The sequence below is a fragment of the Protopterus annectens genome, chromosome 9.part0, assembly GCF_019279795.1.
Source record: "Protopterus annectens isolate FY-2018-M chromosome 9.part0, PAN1.0, whole genome shotgun sequence".
In the NCBI taxonomy this organism is placed as follows: Eukaryota; Metazoa; Chordata; order Ceratodontiformes; family Protopteridae; genus Protopterus; species Protopterus annectens.
The window spans coordinates 415,245,864-415,267,955 of record NC_056743.1 but is presented as its reverse complement, the minus strand read 5'-3'; the positions used below and the strand labels follow the sequence as shown (position 1 = coordinate 415,267,955).

At 39.9% G+C, this 22,092-nt stretch overlaps 1 protein-coding gene across 1 annotated transcript in view; it reads right to left on the bottom strand.

The window, feature by feature from the left end:
* LOC122811243 (tumor necrosis factor receptor superfamily member 10A-like) overlaps nucleotides 1–22,092 on the bottom strand; it is a 1,311,615-nt gene that overhangs the window by 2,997 nt on the left and 1,286,526 nt on the right. The gene's annotated exons all lie outside the window — the stretch shown is intronic.

Below are 22,092 nucleotides of genomic sequence, written 5' to 3'. Positions count from 1 at the left end.
AATCACTGCGTTTACCAGTCTCTCCTACTGCCAGTGTGGAAACATAAGTTATGCATTTACCATGACACTGAATCTTTCATCCTAGTCCATCTGATATGACAGAAGGAGTACCATGCCGCTTGCTGGATCTGATCTGACCATACTATTGAGCTCCTTTAAGATTTTTCCTTATCATAATCTCCTTGGATACCAAGTTCCCTCAAATTGAGTTTGCCGCCCCACAGCAACAAAGAATGCAATAAACATGGGCAGAACAGTTTCTAAACAATTTGTCAGGTTCTCCAAAACTGACAATTTGGAAGGAAGGATGGTCTACTGGACAGACTAAGATGAAAGGATCCAGGTTTATGTTACATACTTAACTTCTGTATCCTAGTCATTCTGTCCATCTGATGGCTAGAATCCCACGCTACCTCTACTCATGAATGGCATTCTGATAGGATACCATTTAGTACTGCTGTCCCAATGGAAGCCCTAGATCTGTTTAAGATGTCAAACTTATAAGAACTGATGAAGGTGTTTGATGTAGACCAAGTTGCTGGACAGGTGCGGCCCGTGCTATTGGACTGCAGCCCCCTCAACTGTAAAATAAAAGAAATAAAAATAAAAAGAAATAAAAGAAAAAAAAAAATAAAAAATTCGTGGACTTTGTGCATGCGCACTAGTCCGGACTGCTGCTGAGAGTCTGGAGCATGCGCAGATTGTCTCAGCAGCAGTCCTGATTGGGAAACATGAGGAACAGAGCTCCCAGAAGTCTATGCAGTTTTAAACTGCATAGACTGGTCCTGGAACTCGCTGGGAAAACGTGTCTGGGTCAGACTGCAACGTCAGCAGTCTGGAATGTGCTGCAGTCTTGTCGGGGGAAGATCTCCCGGGTCTTTTTGCGCGCAGGGTCAAGATCTCGCGGGTCTGGATTTATTTATGGTGGTTTCACTTGCAGATTTGCGCGGAGTTTGGATTACTTGCAGGGACCGGGGTTTGGATTTATTTATTGTGGTTTCACTTGCAGGGATTGGCTTTATGATGGTGAAGGACAAGATCTACTACAGGTAAGTGGGATTTGGATGTTGCTGTAAGGGGTGTGTGTTGTGAGAGAGTGTTGTGAGAGAGAGAGATTTTTAAAATAAAAAGATATATGTTATGCAAACATATTTTTCACTTCGGTTCATTTGAAAAAACAGGAAGGGTTGCTGTTTCTTTTTAATGAAATTCTGCGCTTGTCTTAAACTGGGCTGTAGACTGCTTCAGCTGACTGTGAGTGCATTCTTCTGTTTATGCATGCTCGCTAGAAACTAAAGTAAACCAGTGTGTTTTTAATTGAAGGCTACTGCTCAAAGGCATAACCACAGTGACGTGCTTTAAATAATCCTTTTGTCTTTTGTACATCTGCACCTGTCAACAATCTGAATGTTGCTGAACTACCTAACATCAGGCAAAAGCACACTGTAATTTGGTTGTTCTCCCTCAGTATATAGAAATGGGGAGTTTCCAGCATACACAGGCTTAGCTTGATATTGCTTAATTAAGGTCAGAAGGCATACCAAGCTAGTCATTGACTATGGAATGGTTCTGTAGACAGAACTACAAGTCATTAATCATACTTTTGCACAAGTAGGCCTCTTTTAAAGAAAAATAAAATACATGGCAAACACACACAGCTTAGTTATTTTCAATTTGTTGTTGCAAAGTGTAATCTACATTGAATATATGAAAAGTAAAGTATATTAAGGTAAAACATGAGCAATGCAATGGCAGTTAACACTTAAATTATGTTCATTATGGAAGGAGTAAGAAACTGCTGGAGATCAGCTAGCACTCTGTATTTCCTTCTTTCTAGTGAGTAAAAATCAAGGTCATTCATGTCACTAGTGATTTGAAGAGAATGACTTGTTCCTTGTATAACTGTTTTTAAATGCTTTACTTCACTGACTACTGAAAAGAAGAAAAAAGCAAGTAAAATGATGTTATAGGCCTTATGTTACTTGGAAAATAAATTGCTGCAAGTTAAAAAGGAAGACACCAAGGCATAGATTGTTCTAGCCATGTTCTTTGTGATAATGATGTACCTTTTTGAGACATTGTTAATAGCACAAGTAGTGTACTTGCTTTTGATGTAGAAGGATGTGAGTTCTACTTCCACAGTAGGTAAATGCATTGCTGATACTGTACTGTGTTGCAAAGGGGGTGGATGCTGCAGTCCTTTTTGGCAAAGATACCTAGTAACTATGAACCTGTTATCAGTTTGCCATCCATTCCCTATTGCGGTATTACTAGCTTATCATTTTTTTAATGCATGCAACACAGGCAATTTATTCTTCAAGGGCAACAGATGAAATAATTACATATAAAGTTCTTTGCTAGCAGCAACCTCTTTATTAGTTACAGATTTCTTTAATGTGGATTTTACTACTTCAGAGATTGTGCATATTTATTGATACTGGTGGACTGTAGAAGGTTGAGTAGACTTTTTTATGATGGAAATGTTCTGAATTGAGCAGTTTTGTCATTGGTGCATGCATTTTGTTTCATTGTTTACTGGAAAAATATTCAAAACAATAAATTTAAAATGCCCCCTAACAACTAACTGCACTGTATTGTACAAGGAATATAATTTAATACAATCAGGAAGGTGTATCAAAGAGCATGTGTATGTTTCATGTTCAAGCGGCCTATTATTTGAAAACAGCCCAAAGTTAATCTTTATCTGCCACTGGCAAAATGTATTTTCTTTGAACATGGGTTTCAGTGCTGTTTCAATGAATGTGAGTTTCAAGGGCAGAGAAGTTTTAATGCTAAGTCTATTTTCATTGTGCGACTGCATTGCATTGTTTAGCAGATATCTATTAGGGTTTGTACTGTAAAATGCAAAATAAAACTTTCAAACGAAATCCAAATCATCGCAGAAGTAAAGCAGTATGCACATTACAGTGTTTATAGTAAATGGGGCAAAATAACCAAGGGAAGGGACATTGGAATGGCTGCAGGGGGGAAGTGCCATTCGACCATGATTTTGTGAGGGGGGAGGGTAGCAAACTCAGACAAACCAGGCTGAACTATACCTCTCAACTTTCCAGATTTTTGCTTCTTATTTTTGGTTTGTTCCTCATAAAATTTGTAGTTTTCTGGCAAATCATTTAGGAATGAAGTCACTAAATGATGACAGACATTGAGTTTCAGACGTTATAACCTTCAGAAAAATGTATGCTAACGCAAGACCTGTTATTCTATCAACTGTCTTAAGTTTATACAAGAGCAATTTTTAGTTCTGTTTGTATGTTCCCCCAATATATTTATTTGGCTTTGCCCAGATTTCCTGTATTAAGAGGTTGAGAGGTAAGTGCAAATAAATCGCTTTATAGAATTAGGAATATCCAAACCTCTCAACTGTCCCCAATTTTGGCTCAAAATATTGCTCTTCCCCTAATAACCCCTCTGCAAATTGGCAATTTTGGAAGAAAATGTGGAGGGTTTACAATTATAAATAATGTAATGATCAAAGTTATAGATTATTTTTATTTCAGAAATGCATGCAGATGCTCTTATTTTGTCAGCTGCTCAAGTTAACAGTACTAATATTAAAAAGGTGTCCCTTCTTTGACAGGTTCGCAGCTGTATTTTGTGGCAATTTTATATTTTTGCATCACATTTTTGGTCTGTCTTTCATAAAATTGTGGTTTTCTGACAAATTAGTGGCAAATCATTAAAGACTGATGTTAGAAAATAATGGCAGACATTTGAGTTTCAGATTTCATACCCTTCAGAAAATTCATACTAATGCAAGACCTACTTCTATTATCTTTCTACGTTTATAAGAGCAATATTTAAAAATTGTCCTTATTTATGGGCCTGTGTCCCACTTTTATGTACGTCTTTGTCCAGATTTCTTGCTCTGAGGTTGAGAGGTATGAGTGTCAGAGCCATCACCATCAGCTAGAGACCCACTCCCCCATGTAGTGACTCTGGATGTGTCCAAACAAGGCAAGGAGCAATTATGCAGTGTAAGTGTGCAGATAATTCCCCATCCAAGTTAGACACAAGTACAATAGTGGCTTTTCATCTGTCCTTGATTTTGCAGAATGTTCTAGCTTTCTGTCATATTTTTATACTGTTGATTTATGCTTTTTATTATTCAGAAAATGCATGCTGTTGCAGTGCTCTGTTGCTTTGTGATTTGCTAAGTTCATTACATTTGTTGGATAGTTGCAGTCATCTTTGCAGGCTTTACTCGTAAACTAAACAAAATGCCAATCTATCATGTGTGGTCCATAACCTGTGCAGTAATCCTTTAAGCAATGTATCTTGAGCTTGTTTCTTGTTTGCTGTTCATTTTTTACTTTGATCATGTTTTCCCCATGAAACAAGTAGATAGTTGTTGTCAGGCAGCAGGTCTTTTTTTGGATAAGAAACATTTTTACAAGTGGGGTATCACAGAGATTTCTACTTTCAGCATGTTACTTGGTACTTTTATAAAGCTGAATACAAGTTATAATTAGAACTGCAGTGCAAAGAGAAGCTTGTTTTTTTATACTTGATTTTGACTAGTATTCCAGTAATGTATTTAAAAAGTAATTTATTTTTTCATGCCTCACAACCTTTTTGTTTCCATATAGATAATTAAGTAAGCTGTCATGTAGCCAATGCAAGTGAAATATTTTTTTCTTCTACACTTCATTTTGTCTTGATTAGACTTTCATAATGACGGTTTGGCACCCAGGGCAGTACATTTAATTAAAGTTACAGTTGTGTTTGTGAGCATAGCCCCACCCCTTTCTAATTGGCCACACCCCTTCCCATTGGCCCCACCCATTCAGCTGGTTCCTGCAGCCCCCCCTTTAATTTGAAGTCACCAGCCGCCACTGCCATAGTCATTTCATAAAAGTAAACCACACAATGAAATGCCATTGTGTCTGAATTATCAGCTCAGAACAATCTCTTTGTTAATATCTCACATTCACTGGTTTATGTTTCATAGCATCTCTTACATTCATTTTTTCATAAACCGCTAAGAAAGTCACATTCCCCATTTCGTTGAAGACTATTGTTTTAGTTAACATAGCTAATAGTTCTAGCCAGGGATGGCTCGTGCTATCGGACTGCAGGACTGCAGCCCTCCCACCTAGAAACAAAAGAAATAAAAAACGTGAAACATAAAATAAAAAAAAAACGAGTACCAGAACTTCCGCACATGAGCAGTCACACTCAGATTGCCCTGCAATTTGTGCGAACTCCGACTGCCTGAGTCAGCAGGGAAGGTATTTTCTGCCCCGATGCCCAGGAATCTGTGCAGTAGACGACCGCACAGAACAGGACCAATCAGGAGAGAAGTAAGTTGAGTTTTAAGCTCTTGCAGGGAAGGTTTGCTGCTTCGGACCCATTTACAGGTGTGTGTGTGTGTGTGTGTAATGCCCCTGTTAACACATAGTGGTGGGCAGAGATACTCAGGCTTGAACCCTGTACATTGGATGCAGGTGGCAAGGACCTGAATTCCCTACCCACCACTATTTGTAAAAAATTGCAGATTTTTGCCTCATATTTGTTCTGTTCCTCATAAAAGCTGTGGTTTCTGTATCTTCAGTTTTCCTTGCAAAGGTGTGTAGTGCAGTGGTGCACTGGTAGCATTGTTGCCTGACAGCTACAGGTTCTCTGGTTTGATTCTTGGCTGGGGTGCCTTCTGTGTGGAGTCTGCATGTCCTCCCATCCATTACAACGATGTGTCTGGAGTGTTTCTCCCTGCTCTGCTAAAAATTGGCTTTGTTTGTTCCAAGTCAGACTAGTTTCCTGGTTAATAAATGTTTAAAAATAACAGGCATTTGAATTTCAGACTTCATATTCTTCAGAAAGTACATGGTAAAACAACCTTTTATTCTAGCAACTGTCTAAGTTTATAACATGGATATTTGAAATTTGCCCATATTTTTGGGACTGTATTCCCCCATTATTGGCCTCACCCAGGTATTTTGTGCTAAGGTTGAGAGCTATGGTGAGAACTGAATTCACTGAATGTTTGGGGGCTGTATTCCCACCATTATTGGCTTTGTCCACATGTTTTTTGCTAAGACGTTGAGAGCTATGGTGAGAACTGAATATGTTTGGCAGCTGTATTCCCACATTATTGGCTTTTTTCAGGTGTTTTTTGCTAAGAGGTTGACAGCTATGATGAGAACTGAATTCACTAAAATGTAGCCATTTAAGTTTGTCTTCCTCTGTTTCAGCTGATTTGGCATAGTGGTATGTTTCTCTGACTGTTTTGCACAGGGCCCCCTGGGTTCAAGATGTGGCAGTGAAATGTATGGTGGTAACACAGCATTTTATTCTAGCTACTTTCCAACATTATACAAGCAATGTTTAACATGTGTCCCTGGTTTTGGCCTATTGTCCCCCCCCCCAATAAATGTTGGCTTTTTCCAGATTTCTTGGTGGTGGTGCTGCGGTAGCATTGTCGCCTCACAGTACGACATTGTCCTGCTCGATTCTCAGCTAGAGCATCTTCTGTGTGGAGACATGCGTGAATGGGCATACCTTTGTTGAAGGTTGTGGGTCAGAGCTGACAACTCAGCACGTAAAAATCTACTGCCAATCATTAGCGGACTGTTCTGCTGTGGCGACCCCTAACCGGGAAAAGCCGAAAGACACAACAACTTATGCTGCAACGTTCAGGGATATAGCTGAGTGTCGAGTAGATTTTACAAGGAGCCGAGAGCTGCAGGGAAACAAATGTTTAGTGCTGCTTATGCTAAGTCTGCTTGCATTGTTAAGAGCACAACATGTAGTGTAGTTGCTTTTGATGCAGAAGGCTGTGGGTTCTACTCCCACAGTAGGTTGATGCATTGCTGATACTGTACTGTGTTGTAAAGGGGGTGGATGCTGCAGTCCTTTTTGGCAAAGATACCTAGTAACTATGAACCTGTTATCAGTTTGCCATCCATTCCCTATTGCGGTATTACTAGCTTATAATTTTTGTAATGCATGCAACATAGGCAATTTATTCTTCAAGGGCAACAGGCACTTTATTTGTAGATGAAACAATGACATATAAAGTTCTTTGCTAGCAGCAACCTGTTTATTAGTTACAGATTTCTTTAATGTGGATTTTACTACTTCAGAGATTGTGCATATTTACTGATACTGGTGGACTATAGAAGGTTGAGTAGACTTTTTATGATGGAAATGTTCTGAATTGGGCAGTTTTGTCACTGGTGCATGCATTTTGTTTCATTGTTTACTGGAAAAATGTTCAAAACAATAAATTTAAAATGCCCTCTAACAACTGTACTGTATTGTACAAGGAATATAATGTAATACAGTCAGGAAGGTGTATCAAAGAGCATGTGTATGTTTCATGTTCAAGGGGCCTATGATTTTGAAAACAGCCCAAAGTTAATCTTTATCTGCCACTGGCAAAATGTATTTTCTTTGAATGTGGGTTTCAATGCTGTTTCAATGCATGTGAGAAGTTTTAATACTAAGTCTATTTTCATTGCGAGACTGCATTGCTTTGTTTAACAGATATCTATTAGGGTTTTTGCTGTAAAATGCAAAATAAAACTTTCAAATGAAATCTAAATCATCGCAGAAGTAAAGCAGTATGCACATTACAGTGTTTATGTTAAACGGGGCAAAATAACCAAGGAATGGGACATTGGAATGGCTGCAGGGGAGGCAGCTCCATTCGACCATGATTCTGTGAGGGAGGGGGGAGGGTAGCAAACTCAGACAGCCCCGGTTGAACTATACCTCTCAGTTGTCCATATTTTTGCAGAATGAATAGATATTTGCTTCTTATTTTTGGTTTGTTCCTCATGAAATTTGTGGTTTTCTAGCAAATAATTTAGGAATGAAGTCACTAAATGACAGACATTGAGTTTTAGACGTCATAACTTTCAGAAAAATGCATGCTAATGCAAGACCTGTTATTCTATCAACTGTCTTAAGTTTATACAAGAGCAATTTTTAGTAGTGTTTGTATGTTCCCCCAATATATTTGGCCTTGTCCAGATTTCCTGCATTAAGAGGTTGAGAGGTACGTGCAAATCACTTTGTAGAATTAGGAATATCCAAACCTCTCAATTGTCCCCAATTTTGGCTCAAAATATTGCTCTCCCCTAATAATCCCTCCTCAAAATGGCAATTTTGGAAGAAAACGTGGAGGGTTTACAATTATATATAACTGTAATGATCAGAGTTATAGATTACTTTTATTTCAGAAATGCATGTAGATGCTCTTATTTTGTTAGCTGCTCAAGTTAACAGTGTTAATATTAAAAAGGTGTCCCTTTTGACAGGTTCCCAGCTGTATTGTGTGGCAACTTTATATTTTTGCATCACATTTTTGGTCAGTTTTTCATAAAATTGTGGTTTTCTAGCAAATTAGTGGCAAGTCATTAAAGATTGAAGTTAGAAAATAATGGCAGACATTTGAGTTTCAGATTTCATACCCTTCAGAAAATTTGTACTAATGCAAGACCTACTACTGTTCTATTATCTAAGTTAATAAGAGCAATATTTAAAAATTGTCCTTATTTTTGGGCCGGTGTCCCACTTCTAGTTCTATGTATGGCTTTGTCCGGATAGGTATGAGTGTAAGAGCCATCACCGTCAGCCAGAGACATTTTAAATTGTGACATACTTGTTGCACCCCACTCCCCATTGTAGTGGCTCTGGATGTGTCCAAGGAAGGCAAGGAGCAGTGTAAGTGTGCAGAGTATTCCCCCATCCAAGGAAGACCACAAGTATGACTGTGGCTTTTCATCTGTCCTTGATTTTGCAGAATGCTATGGTTTTCTGTCATATTTTTATACTGTTGATTTATGCTTCTTATTATTCAGGAAATGCATGCCGTCACAGCGCCCTGTTGCTCTGTTTAAGTAGCAATGATTTAATGACCATCAGGTAAGCTTGTCGGAGATTGTAAGATGCAAGTAAGCTTTACTAAGCATACTGTTAAAGAATTACCAGCATTGAAAGCCTTTTCGTTGTTGCCATGCAGAGAATATTTACATAACTAGATAATGCATACGCCTTGGGTATTGAAATGCATATGACAGTATTTGTAATAAAAGGACAGGATTACAGTATTTTCAGAAGCTCATTACATTTGTTGGAGACTTGCAGTCATCTTTGCAGGCTTTACCTGTAAACTAAACAGAATGCCAATCTATCATGTGTGGTCCATAACTTGTGCAGGAATCCTTTAAGCAATTTATCTTGAGCTTGTTTCTTGTTTGCTGTCCATTTTTTACTTTGACCATGTCTTCCCCATGAAACAAGTAGATAGTTGTGTCAGGCAGCAGGTCTTTAGATAAGAAACATTTTTACAATGGGGGTATCACAGAGATTGCTACTTTCAGCATGTTACATGGTAATTTTATAAAGCTGAATATAAATTATAATTAGAACTGCAGTGGAAGGAGTAGTGGTTTGAGTTGAGTGCTGCTTGTTTTTTTATACTTGATTTTTGACTGGCATTCCAGTAATGTATTTAATAAGTAATTTATTTTTTCATGCCTCACAACCTGTTTCCATCTGGATATTAAGTAAGTTGTCATGTAGCCAATGCATTGAAATATTTTTTCTTCTATACTTCATTTTGTCTTGATTGGACTCTCGTAATGACTGTTTGGCACCCAGGGCAGCATATTTAATTAAAGTTCCAGTTGTTGTGGTTTTGAGCATAGCCCCACCCCTTTCTAGTTGGCCACACCCATTCCCATTGGCCCCACCCATTCAGCTGTCTCCTGCAGCCCTCCTTTAATTTGAAGTCACCAGCCACCACTGTTGCTGGAGCACAAATAAGAGAATGGAAGACCAGCTTGCAGCTCTAAGATTCTTATGGTGGAAATAACTGCCACCAAAAGTAAGAGTTTTACAGGACAGAAATTTAAGTTGTGCTGACGAATCTGGCTCAAATGGGGATTTTGTTAATGCTTCTAAAACGAAACTGAGGTCTCCCAGTGGAAATGGGGCTTTAATAGGAGATCATAAAATACGCTTTACACAATTTGTGGGAAACCACAGAAAAAGAATAAACACCATTACAGACAATGGATACAGAAGTCAACTGATTGCAGAATAACTGGAACCATTATAAAACAAATTTGAAAAAAATTGAAGGATTTCAGGAATTGATGTTAAGAAGGGGTTAATACCCTGCTGTGATGCCCAAGAGGAGAAATCATACCATTTATTATGGATTATATCCTACATAGGATGGCCAGTCTGAGACTGAAGACTGCAAAGTAGTGACAGTGGAAAGTGTAGTTAGGTAGCATAGGATGGTGGTCTGTAGGATGACACTTGCGATCAAGAGGAGGAGGAGGAGGAGCGTGAGGGCAGTGCCAAGGATCAAATGGTGGAAGTTGAAAACAGTTAACTGTAAGGTGAAGTTCAGGGAAAAGTTAAGACATGCACTGGGAGGCAGTGAAGAGTTACCAGACAGCTGGGCAACCACAGCAGAGGTCGTAAGGGAGACAGCTAGAAAGATGCCTGGTGTGACATCTAGACAGAGGAAGGAGGACAAGGAGACCTGGTGGTGGAATGAGGAAGTACAGGATAGTATACAGAGGAAGAGGCTGGCGAAGAAGAAGTGGGATTGTAAGAGATGAAGAAAGTAGACAGGAGTACAAGGAGATGAGGGATATGGTGAAGAGAGAGGTGGCAAAAGCTAAGGATAAGGCATATGGCACGTTGTATGAAAGGATGGACAGTAAGGAGGGAGGAAAAAGGACCTGTACCAATTGGCTAGAGTCTAGCCGCTAGACAGAGGGATCAAGCTGGGAAAGATGTGCAGCAGGCTAGGGTGATAAAGGATAATGAGGGAAACATACTCACAAGTGAGGAGAGTGTGTCGGGCAGATGGAAAGAGTACTTTGTAGGGCTAATGAATGAAGAGAATGAGACTGAGAGCAGGTTGGATGATGTGGGGATAGCGAATCAGGAAGTTCAATGGATTAGCAAGGAGGAAGGACAGACAGCTATGAAGACGATGAAGAATGGAAAGGCTGTTGGTCCAGATGACATACCTGTGGAAGCATGCAGGTGTTTAGGACAGATGGCAGTGGGGTTTTTATCTAGACTGTTTAATGAAATCTTATAAAGTGAGAGGATGTCTGAAGAGAGGAGAAGAAGTGTATAGGTACCGATGTTTTAAGAATGAGGGTGATGTGCAGAGCTGTAGTAACAACAGAGGGATAAAACTTATCAGCCACAGCATGAAGTTATGGAAAAGAGTAACAGAAGCTAAATTAAGAAGGGATGTGATGATTAGTGAGCAGCAGTACAGTTTCATGCCAGGAAAGAGCACTACAGATGCAATGTTTGCTCTGAGGGTGTTGATGGAGAAGTATAGAGAAGGTCAGAAGGAGTTGAATTGTGTCTTTGTGGACTTAGAGATAGCATATGACAGGGTGCCTAGAGAGGAGTTGTGGTATTGCACAAGGAAGTCAGGAGAGGCAGAGAAGTATGTAAGAGGGATACAGGATATGCACGAGGGCAGTGTGACAGTGGTGAGGTCTGCAGTAGATTTGACAGATGCATTCAAGGTGGAGGTGGGATTACCTCAAGGATAAGCTCTGAGCCCTTTCTTATTTGCAATAGTGATAGGTTGACAGACAAGATCAGACAGGAGTCCCCGTGGACTATGATGTTTGTGGATGACATTGTGATTTGTAGTATGAGTACAAAACAGGTTGAGGAGACCCTGGAGAGGCGGAGATATGCTCTAGAGAGGAGAGGAATGAAGGTCAGCAGGACTAAGAATATATATATGTGAGGGAGGACAGAGAAATTGTGAGGATGCAGGGATTAGATATGGCGAAGATGGATGAGTTTAAATACTTGTGATCAACAGTTCAGAGTAACTGTGAGTGTGGAAGAGAGGTGAAGAAGACAGTTCAGGCACAATGGACTAGGTGGAGAAGAGTGTCAGGAGTGATTTGTGGCAGACTGGTACCGGTATGATTGAAAGGTTAGGTCTACAAGATGGTAGTGAGACCAGCTATGTTACATGGGTTGGAGATGGTGGCACTGACGAAAAGACAGAAGTCACAGCTGGAGGTGGCAGAGTTAAAGAAGTTAATATCTACATTGGGTGTGACAAGGATGGACAGGATTAGAAATGAGTATATTAGAGGGTCAGCTCAAGTTAGACAGTTTGGAGGCAAAGCCAGAGAGAGGGAGATTGCACTGGTTTGGACATGTGTTGAGGAGGGATGTTGTGTATACTGGGAGAAGGATGCTAAGGATGGAGCTGCCCAAGATAAGGTTACAGATGTGGTGAGAGGACATGCAGGTGGTTAGTATGACAGAGCAAGATGCAAAGGACAGGAAGAAATGGGAACAGATGATCCACTGTGGAGACCCCTAATGGAAGCAGCTGAAAGAAAAAGAAGAGTGTAGACTCTGCAAGTGGATTCTAAGATGCAGAGAGAATACAAACTAAATTATCTGGCCATCATTGTAGTCCCTTAGAGGGAATGAGGATAAAGTTGCTGTCCTTAGTTTTGATGAGTGGTGCAAACAGATCACAGCAAGGCTTGCCCAGTGGTTGAATATTTGATAAGCAGCCACTGAATTTAGAGACCACTTGTGATGTTTCAGGATAGAACTGCTGAGAAGACAGTTGGCTTCTCCTGGAATATGCATTATGATTAGAAATTGATAGAAAGCAACCGCCCACTGCCAAACACTCATGGCCTTTTGGCAAATGGTGCCAATGTCTGGTTCCTTCTGGCTAGTACAAGCAGTGCATGTTATCTGTCTGAATGGTTATTACTCCCACAGGTACAAGGACCTGGAATTCCTGTAACGCCAGGAGGCCCGCTCTCATTTCTAGGGATTTTTTTATGTGAAGGTCTGCCTGTCTGATTCCATGTCCCTTGGTCCATCTCCCTTTAAAAAATGACCATTCCACCCTAAGGAGGATGAATTAGTAGTAACTGCAGCCTGTGGGGGAGGGAAAACAAATTGTTTCCTTCCCTTGCAGCAGGAGTGGAAAATGTGAGCCCCATTTTAAATACTTCTTGCACAGCTAAGTTATGATTATGGGAGTTCAAGAATGATCTGAAAACTGAGACCACTGCACTTGGAGTAGCCAGTGAAGAATTTGCAATTAGAAGCATGCAAGGAGGGCTATAACTCTCATTAAGAGACCATCAATCCAAGAACCAAAAATAATTGTAGTGTTGATGAAGATTGGTGATTTAGAAGCCTCTGTATAGAAGATCAGAGTGTCCTGGTTCTGTCTAGAGGGAGGCTGTATCTGATACATACAATGGATTGCACTGGTTACAGAGTTGAATTTTTGTAGTTTGCAAGCTACCCAAGTATAGGCAAAGCTGCAACTAGTCTCTGGCTACAAGGACAGAGTTTCTAGAGCCAGTCATCCAAATAAGAGAACACATGGGTCTCTCTTATTGTCAGGATGAGCTGCGACTGCTGACAAGCACTTAAATACTCAGAGGGTGTGGTTTGTGATGACGCCAAATGGCAAGGTTCTGAACTGATGACTGTCTTCTAACCAATAAAAATCTAGACACTTTAGCTATTCTGATATGGAGACGGGCATCTCAGAGGTCTAAACAAGCACATTCAGTTGTTTGGGCTGAGTCAGGGAAAATGAGTTCCACCATGAGCATTCTGAAAAGGAATCTTTGATGTAGAGATTTAGGCCACTGACATCCAAAATTGGCCTAATGTTCTTATTTATTTATTTATTTTTGTACTAAAAAGAATTTTGAATAGACTCCTGACCCTCATGTCTGGTGGGACCTCCTGGATGGCTGCTTCTTTCTAACAGATAAAGTACAGTTGTGTAAGTAAACTTAACATAACATTAGCTGTTCTAATAGATCACTGTTGTAGCCAAAGCTATTAGGGGTCCTGTCGAAGAGATAAGCCAGTTTTCAAATCCCTTCCACATGCTCCATCAGGAGATCGAGGGGCGCTCAAATATAAATATAGGCTTGCCAAAACATTCACAGCTTTTTTGCCTGAAAAAAGGGAGGCAAGACCCTTGAAAATATACTGACAGGAAACCAACCTAATAGTAAACTATAAACACTAGGGTTTCTACATCCAGATCATGGCAATATGCTAGAAAAAGCAGACAAATAAGGGAGTTGGAAGAGAGATGACTACTGCATCATCAATCTGTTAAACATCATACACAAATGTATTATGTTCAATACACAGATCACTGTTGCAGTAGCTTCAGCAATTTAGGCCAAATTACCATAGTTTAGAAACTGCAAAATGAGAAGGAAAAAAATGAAAAATTCAGGAGACCTGGCAGAACAAAGCCTGCTCTGGACCTGGAAAAGGAATCCAGTTTGTAGTGCTTTATAAAAGTATATACAGAGGAACAAGTTTCTGTCTCTAGAATACTTTGAGTCAACCCCTTAACAGAAAGCCAAAGAAGACAACAAAGATCTTGATGTATGGACCCTAACCCTATTTTATTATGGTGAGTATAACAAAAGACAGTAACACAAAACAACCATCTGGAAACAGTATGCATTGAAGCATACCTCTCAACTGTCCAGAGTTTTGCCTCATATTTTGGTCTATTCCACAAAATGTGTGTTTTTTCTAGATTTTTGTGGCAAATCTGTGAGGACTGAATTCACCAAATAAAGACAAGAAGTTGAGATTCAGACTTCATATCCTTCAGAAAATGCATGGTAACAAAACATTTTATTCTAGCAACTTCCTAAGTAGAGCAATATTTAAAATTAGTCCCCAATGTTTGGGACTTTGTTCCCCCATTATTTTTGTCTTTGTCCAGATTTTTTGTGCTAAGAGGTTGACAGCTATCTCTGACAGTGGTTCTCCTTTTCTCTTACTTCTATTAGAGACAAATAGCTGATCAGGTTTCCTGAAAGCTTGACATTAAGTAGTATCTGAACTGCCCGTGGAGATCTAAACTGTGAAGAATCTTTTTTCTTTTGCTCTTGGAGTCAAGGAAGAAGACAGGGACATTAATGGTCTGCTCAAAATAAACTTTTGAGACCACTTAAGGCATTAAGGATTAGTTGTCAAAGCGAACCTGTCCTTGTAAAAAAAGAAGTAGGTTCACTCATAGTAATTGCTTGTTGCTCAGATACTCTTCTGGAAGAAGTCAGCTCAAATCACTCTGACAAGCTGGTTCAAATGGAAAAAGAGTAGACTTTTCAAACACAAAGCTAAGATCTCAAGGAGGGCCTCCTCCTGTTTCTTAGATGGATGTATTTGCAACACCCTTTCAGAAACTGCTATGATTATAAGGAGAGAGGTAATCTAATGGCAGACAAGCAGAAATGGCTAACAAATGAACCTTGACAGAGGAATAAGAAAGGTCAGTGGACAGTAACTCACACAAACAACCACCACAGGCAGACTGGCCTGAAAGGGCACTGGTTCTTGGACTAGCACCAACTACAAAACCTTTTGCACATGCACATGCATGATTTTCCGGTATCAGTTTTTCTTGACTTCTTTAGTACCTGCTGCACATCCTCAAAAAAAAAAAAGATGCCTTAAAAGGTATCAAAATTCAATCTTTCAGCCTGTGAGTTGAAGAGTTTTCAGTTTGTGGTGCATCAAACAACCCCGGTCTTGTGTCAGCAAATCCAGTCTGTGAGGAATTGTGTTGTAATTGCCCTTGGGAAGATTAAAAAGAAGGAAGAATCATTATTACCTAGGCCAAAAGTGAGTCACCACCATAATGTTAGTGTGTCCTTCTAGATCTTTTAAAGAACCCTGGATATCATTGGAAAGGTTAGAAAGCATAGAGAAACATTCCCATCCATGGTAATGAGAAGGCATCTATCTTCCAGGGCTGTCTGCAACGAGTCCTGGTGCAGAATTTATTTAACTCTCTGTTCTGACAGGGGACAAACATCTACTTGGTGTTTCCCACATATGGGTCAATTCTTGGAAGACCACAGGATTAACTTTTCATTCATGAGGGTATGGGTATGTCCTGAACATGCTTAGCTGGTCTGCAATCAAATTTTGCTCTAAGAGAATATATAAAGCTTAAGAGAACATATAAAGCCTGAACAGTGAAAATGAGCAGAGCTGCTATTTCCCAGGCTATCTCAGCAAGTATGCAAAGAGGGCATCTTCTGGTATCCCCCCCACACACACTGTTTATGTACCACATCACTGAGGTGTTGTATGTATAAACTTGCAGAGTTCCTGGGGACCAGAGATGATTTAAAGCTTTCAAAGCATTGATTACTGCCAACATCTCTGACACTTATGTGCTTGTCTGTCTGCTGTGAGGGTCTTGCAGAGCTTGGACCTTCACCTTTTTAAGATTGATCACCTTGCCATGTCTGAAGCATCTGTAGTGACATAGTGGTGAATGGTCAGAGGAGAAAATGGGAGACCCGGAATGCAAGAAGTCTACTGACCAAAGAATTCCCTTCTCACAAATCATCTGAAATGATAAATGGTGAAGATGTTGAATTCAGACTGACCTGACCACCAGGTTTTTCTCATGCAGAGTCTGGCTAGTGGAAGCATAAAAATCATTGATACCATGTGGCCCAATGTCCTGAGAAATTCCTTTGCAGATAACTATCTTTAAGTAGAAAAACAAAGGAAGAAATTTTGCAACATCTCATTTTACTTGAAGAAAGGAAGAAAGGCTCTTCCCCGAAGACAATTAAACATCCCAGAAATACAATTCTGTGAGAAAGGATGAGAGAATATGTTTACAAGTTGATTTAAAAACCCAGACTAAGTAAGGGATTCTGAACAGCTGCTAAATACTCTTGACGGCCTGAGAAAGAGTCTGCAAAGACAAAGACAACCAGCCAAATATGGAAAAATGTGAATACTTTGAAGTTTGCAATAAGCAATTAGTGAAGTCAGACAATCTGTGAATAGCCTTGGTGCAATCGAATGTCTAAAAGGTAGAGCAGCGAAAGTACAGTTATGTAAATAAACTTAACGTAACAGTAGATGTTCCAAATGATCACTGCTACAGTTGCCATACCTACTTGCGTTATATCCTGGACAGAACAACAGCCAGTCAGCTTCCAAAGGTTCAGAGTATCTTCCACTCACCCAAATTGACAGTCAGCTCTAGCTGAGCTTATTAAAGGCAGTTCTGGGTGTGACATCCGCTTAATATCCCACTATACTGCTCCCAAGTAATATGACGTTTCCCACTATCCTGTGTCAGTAACTAAGGAGCTTCAATCCTCACTACTGACTCCAATGTGAGACTGTCACTTAAACAGCAGCAATATTGCACTTTTTTTCCCCTAACAGCACAACAGGAACATGCTCTATAACCTGAGACTGGACTGCATACTTCTTTCCACCTCTAATGTAACTCCTTGTTACACAATTCAGAGCAATGTTCCCCAGTTTAAGACCTCTGATACACTCACACTTAAAAGTCACACATCCAAACACTTCTGGGAAAGCCTGACACAGATTTCCAGCTGTGTCCCTTCCCCAAAATAATATGGTAATACTGCCACCAATCAGTGTGTCTTTACGCCTTTTTAAAGGGGTGTCCAATTATGAAAATTAGTTATTAAAATAAATTATAGCAAATTATCTAAGTAGCCAGGCTTTCAGAATGGCCTTTGAAGTTATCAAGGCAAGTATAAGCAGTCTCAAATCACTAAAGAAAACACTGCTTGACCAGCCACAATGTAAGTTAATAAAAGTATTTAATGAAAATGATTAAAAATATAAAATGGTAACTTCCAATAAACAAACAGAACTCAAGCAACAGGGAAATGAAATCAATACTGAAGGACAGAAATTCAACATTTTGAAAAACTCTGATTAGTTATAATTTCCTAACTGACTAAAGAACACTGTCCCTGATCTAAACTAAATTACTGCAACAGAGCAAAGGCAGGCTTACAGTTCTTGGTGAGTCCTTTTGTGTATCCACTGCACACAGTACATCTGTGAGCAACTCACACCTGGCTGTTAACTGGCTGTAACCGACAACTGGCAACTAACTGCTAACCATCTTCAGCAGGCTCTTTTACAGACTAGCCTGTCACAACTGTTCCAGTTCTAACTTTCATTTCATATTTTGAAAATCAACCAACAGTTGTTTATTAAAGTTCCTTCACGTCTTTCATCTTCTGACAGTAACACACAGCAACTGTCAACATTCTGATGACATCATCTGCAGATGAGCTGAATCTGAGACAGTTTGCTTTTAGAATCTTTCCTTACAAATATGCACAGTTAGAAATGTAAAAGGACACTGTTCAAGTCTTTAAAACATTCTGTACAAACAGATTATAAATCAACATGAAAGAACTTATTTACAATATCATAGCTAGTCATGCTGGCATAATAATTTCAGATTAACCTGTGTATTACGTGCAAAACCTCAGCCAGACATGCTAGAACAAATGACAGTGCCTAATTTCTTCACACTGGGCATCAAGCCTTTCAGATCTTTTATGTCAACACAGAGGGAAGCTGTGCTCTGAAAGGACAATTAAAGAACAACAAAGAAATTAATATCCACACCCTGGCAAAAAGAACACATAAGAAAACAAGGGGGATAGCGCAGTTACTGCAGCAGTGATCATTCAAACATCTATTATGGAAAGTTTAAAGTTTACTTACACAACTACTCTACACTCATCATATTGATCACTCCTGCAACAGCCTTAGCTACATGGGAGTGGATGGAGAGGAGCCCCTGGAGAATGGTCCTAGCAAAGCCTGGATCTAGACGTGGAGAAGGAATCAAGCTTATAGCACTTTGTAAAAGTATGTAAAGAGGATCAAGCTGTCATTTCAAGAATACTTCTAGACTCTAATCCTTTTAAAAAAGCCAAATAAGAAGAAGCCAAGGCCCTGGTAGGTTGGGCTTTGACTCTGACTGGAATAGTATTGCTGTGCTAAGTATAAATGGCCTTAGACAACCATTTGGATATAGTCTGCTTTTACATAGGGTGTTCCTTCTTCTTACCTTCACAAGAAATGAAGAACTGATCTGAAGATTGGAAAGATTTAGTTTTGTTAACATAGCACCCAACTGACTGTGGACATCCAAGGTATGAAGTATCCATTCTCCCTCAATTTTGGGTTAAGGAAAGAAAATGGGGAAATAGGCAGTTTGGCTTAAAGTAAACTTGGATACCATGTTAGGCATAAAATAATGATCAGTTCCCAAAGAAACCTTGTCTCTATGGAAAATGAGACGGGGCTGACTTACAAGAGCTTGCAACTTGGGTCCCATTCATGTTGTCGAACTTTTACAAGTTTGAACGTCATATGATCGAAACCATATGTTCGAACTTGTAAAACTTTGAACGTTTCAACGGAGATCTCCTTAAGAGAAGCTTTCCCTTTCCTGCAAAGTAGTGCTATCTCGAAGGTGGTATATTTAAGTTGCAGGGGGTGTGGGGGCTTGCCCCCCTGCTTACAACCTTCATCTAAGTTTTTTGTGTTTTTTTATTACGTTTTCGAACTTTTAAAGTTCGAACATACGGTGTCGACCATATGGTTTTCGAACTTTTAAAAGTTCGACAACATGATATAGACCAATTTGTATACCCTTCTTGCAGAAGCCAGAGCAATCAGTAAAACTATTTCCATATTAAGAACCTCAGGTCATCCAGGTTAGCTGGTTCAAATGGAGCAAGTGTTAGCTTTAACACAAAATTGAGATCCCAAGGAGGGATCATCAGATTTCTTGGAGCCTCTTATGCAAAACCACTTTCAAAAACATTTGACATGAGAATACATTGAAAGAGGAGGACGGATTGACAGGCATGCTGAAATGGCCCATGATAGAACCTTGATAGAGGACTACAAAAGGTCATAGGAAAGTAACATGCAAATATTGAAAATAGAGAACAACTAGCCCTGAAAGGGTGCTGGTTATGATGCTGTCCTGAGCTAGGAAACATTTTCCATTTGCTAATATATGATTTTCAAATAGCAGGCTTTCTTGCCTTCATTACTATCTGCAGCATGTCCTCAGTAAACAGGTGCCTAAAGGTAATTAAAACTCCATCTTCCAGAAGGCAGTCAGTTGAAGTTGACTGGGGTTAGTGTTTCTCAAACACCCCTGATCTTATGTGAATAGGTACAGGCTGTGAGGAAGCTTGTGGCAATTATCCTTGGCCATCTGCAAAATGAGGGAAAACCACTGTTGCTTGGGCCAGAAGGGAGTCACCACCATCTTTAGGGATTCCTTCTGAATCTTCAAAAATAATCTTAATATCAGTGGAAAGGGTGAAAAAACATATAGGAACATTCCTGTTGAAGTACAAAAAAATAAATAAATAAAAAGGCATCTATCTTCCAGGCCTTTTTGCAGAGTGGCCTGGAGCAGAATCTTGCCAGCTGATTGTTCAGAGATGTCTACTTGAGGAACTCCCCACAGATGGATTAAATCTTGTAAGACCCCCTGATCTAATTTCCATTCATGAGGGTCTGCCCAGGTCTTGCTCAGTTTGTCTACCACACAGTTTTGCTCTGACAGGATGTAGTATGCCTTTAGACTGAAATTGTGCTGTGAAGCTATATCGCAAAATACCGTGGCTAGTCTGAAAAGGGATTAAGATCTGGTTCCCCATTGTTTATGTACCACATAACTGTGGCACTGTCTGTAACAACTTGAAGAGGTCACAGGGAATAAAGATTATTCAGAGAGTTGAGTGCCTTAATAAGGGAAAGGGCCTCTCATATTTATGTACCTGCATATACCCTTGGTGTTCCACACACATTGCACTTTTATCCCTCCTGAAAATGATCCCCAAGGCATCTTTAGTGACGGACTGCTTTGGGGAAAAAAAAGCGAGAAGGGGAGACCCAGATATAGGAATATTTGATGTCTCCACCAAGAGGTTTCTCTTCTGACAAAACCCTGCACTGGTATTTGAAAAGACCAAGGATGTTGGTGCTGGGATCAAAAAGACTTCAGATACCATTCTATCTTTCTCATGAGGAGTCTTGCCAGGGATATCATGAGAATCATAGATGCCATGAGACCCAAAACCTTGAGGTATTACCTTGCAGTCACTGAATTCTAAGTGAAAAACCTTAGAAATAGATCTAGATATACATCTATTTTTTTCCTGTGGATGAAAAGCACTTTGAACTGAGGAACAGAAGCCTATGTAAAATAGTCAAAAAAAACTTATGTTCTCTTGAAACTCCTGCTTGTATAAATCTCTCTCATCCAAGCAGAAGATTCCTAACACTTCGAAAAAGACTCCGCAAAGAAAAGCAAGTTGTCTAAAGAAAAAATGTGAATACCTTGTAAACTCCAGTGAGCTGTAACTGATCTAGGCACTTTCTGAATACTCTTCCTGCAGTGGATAGTCCAAAGGGTACGGAAAAGAAAAAGAAGTTATGTACCTACCATAACGTTCCATGTTAGTTGTCTTCATCTCGCCTTCCTTCTTGCTGGTTGGGATCGGAGCCGATCCTCGGCTCCAACTTGGCCATCTTCTATAGCTCGAGAGCTGTTTACTGGCTCGAGGCTACCCCTTATCCCATGATGCCTAGCGCTAGCTACCCAGATCTCGTTTGTAATAGCTAACCCCAGACATAGCCAGAGAATCAACCTGCCCAAACAAACCAGTTAATCATACCTGTTATACTCTCTAAGTCAGTAGAGGAAACAAACCAGAGAACACTCAGCCAGTGAAACCAAAACTCCTCTCGATCCAATAGGACAGGGGGACGGAGGGTGGGACGCAAGAAGGAAGGCGAGATGAAGACAACTAACATGGAACGTTATGGTAGGTACATAACTTCTTTATGTTAAGTTGCCTATCTCGCCTTCATTCTTGCTGGTTGGGACAGCGTCCCTAGCACCTACAATCCTGGGCGGCTCATTGGAACAGACTCTTCAGAACAGTGGAACCAAAGTCAGCTCTGCTCCTGGAGACCATATCTAGCTTGTAATGAGAGATAAAAGTATGAGGATTTGCCCACGTAGCAGCTGCACAGATAGAATCCATGGGCATCGTAGATTGAAAGGCTACAGAAGTGGCCAAAGCCCTAGTGGAATGACCTTTTGGTTTGATAGGCAACTCTTTGTTTCTCAATTTATTATTTATTTATTTATTTGTTGACCGGGAGTGTCCGACTGGACGTAGGTCCATT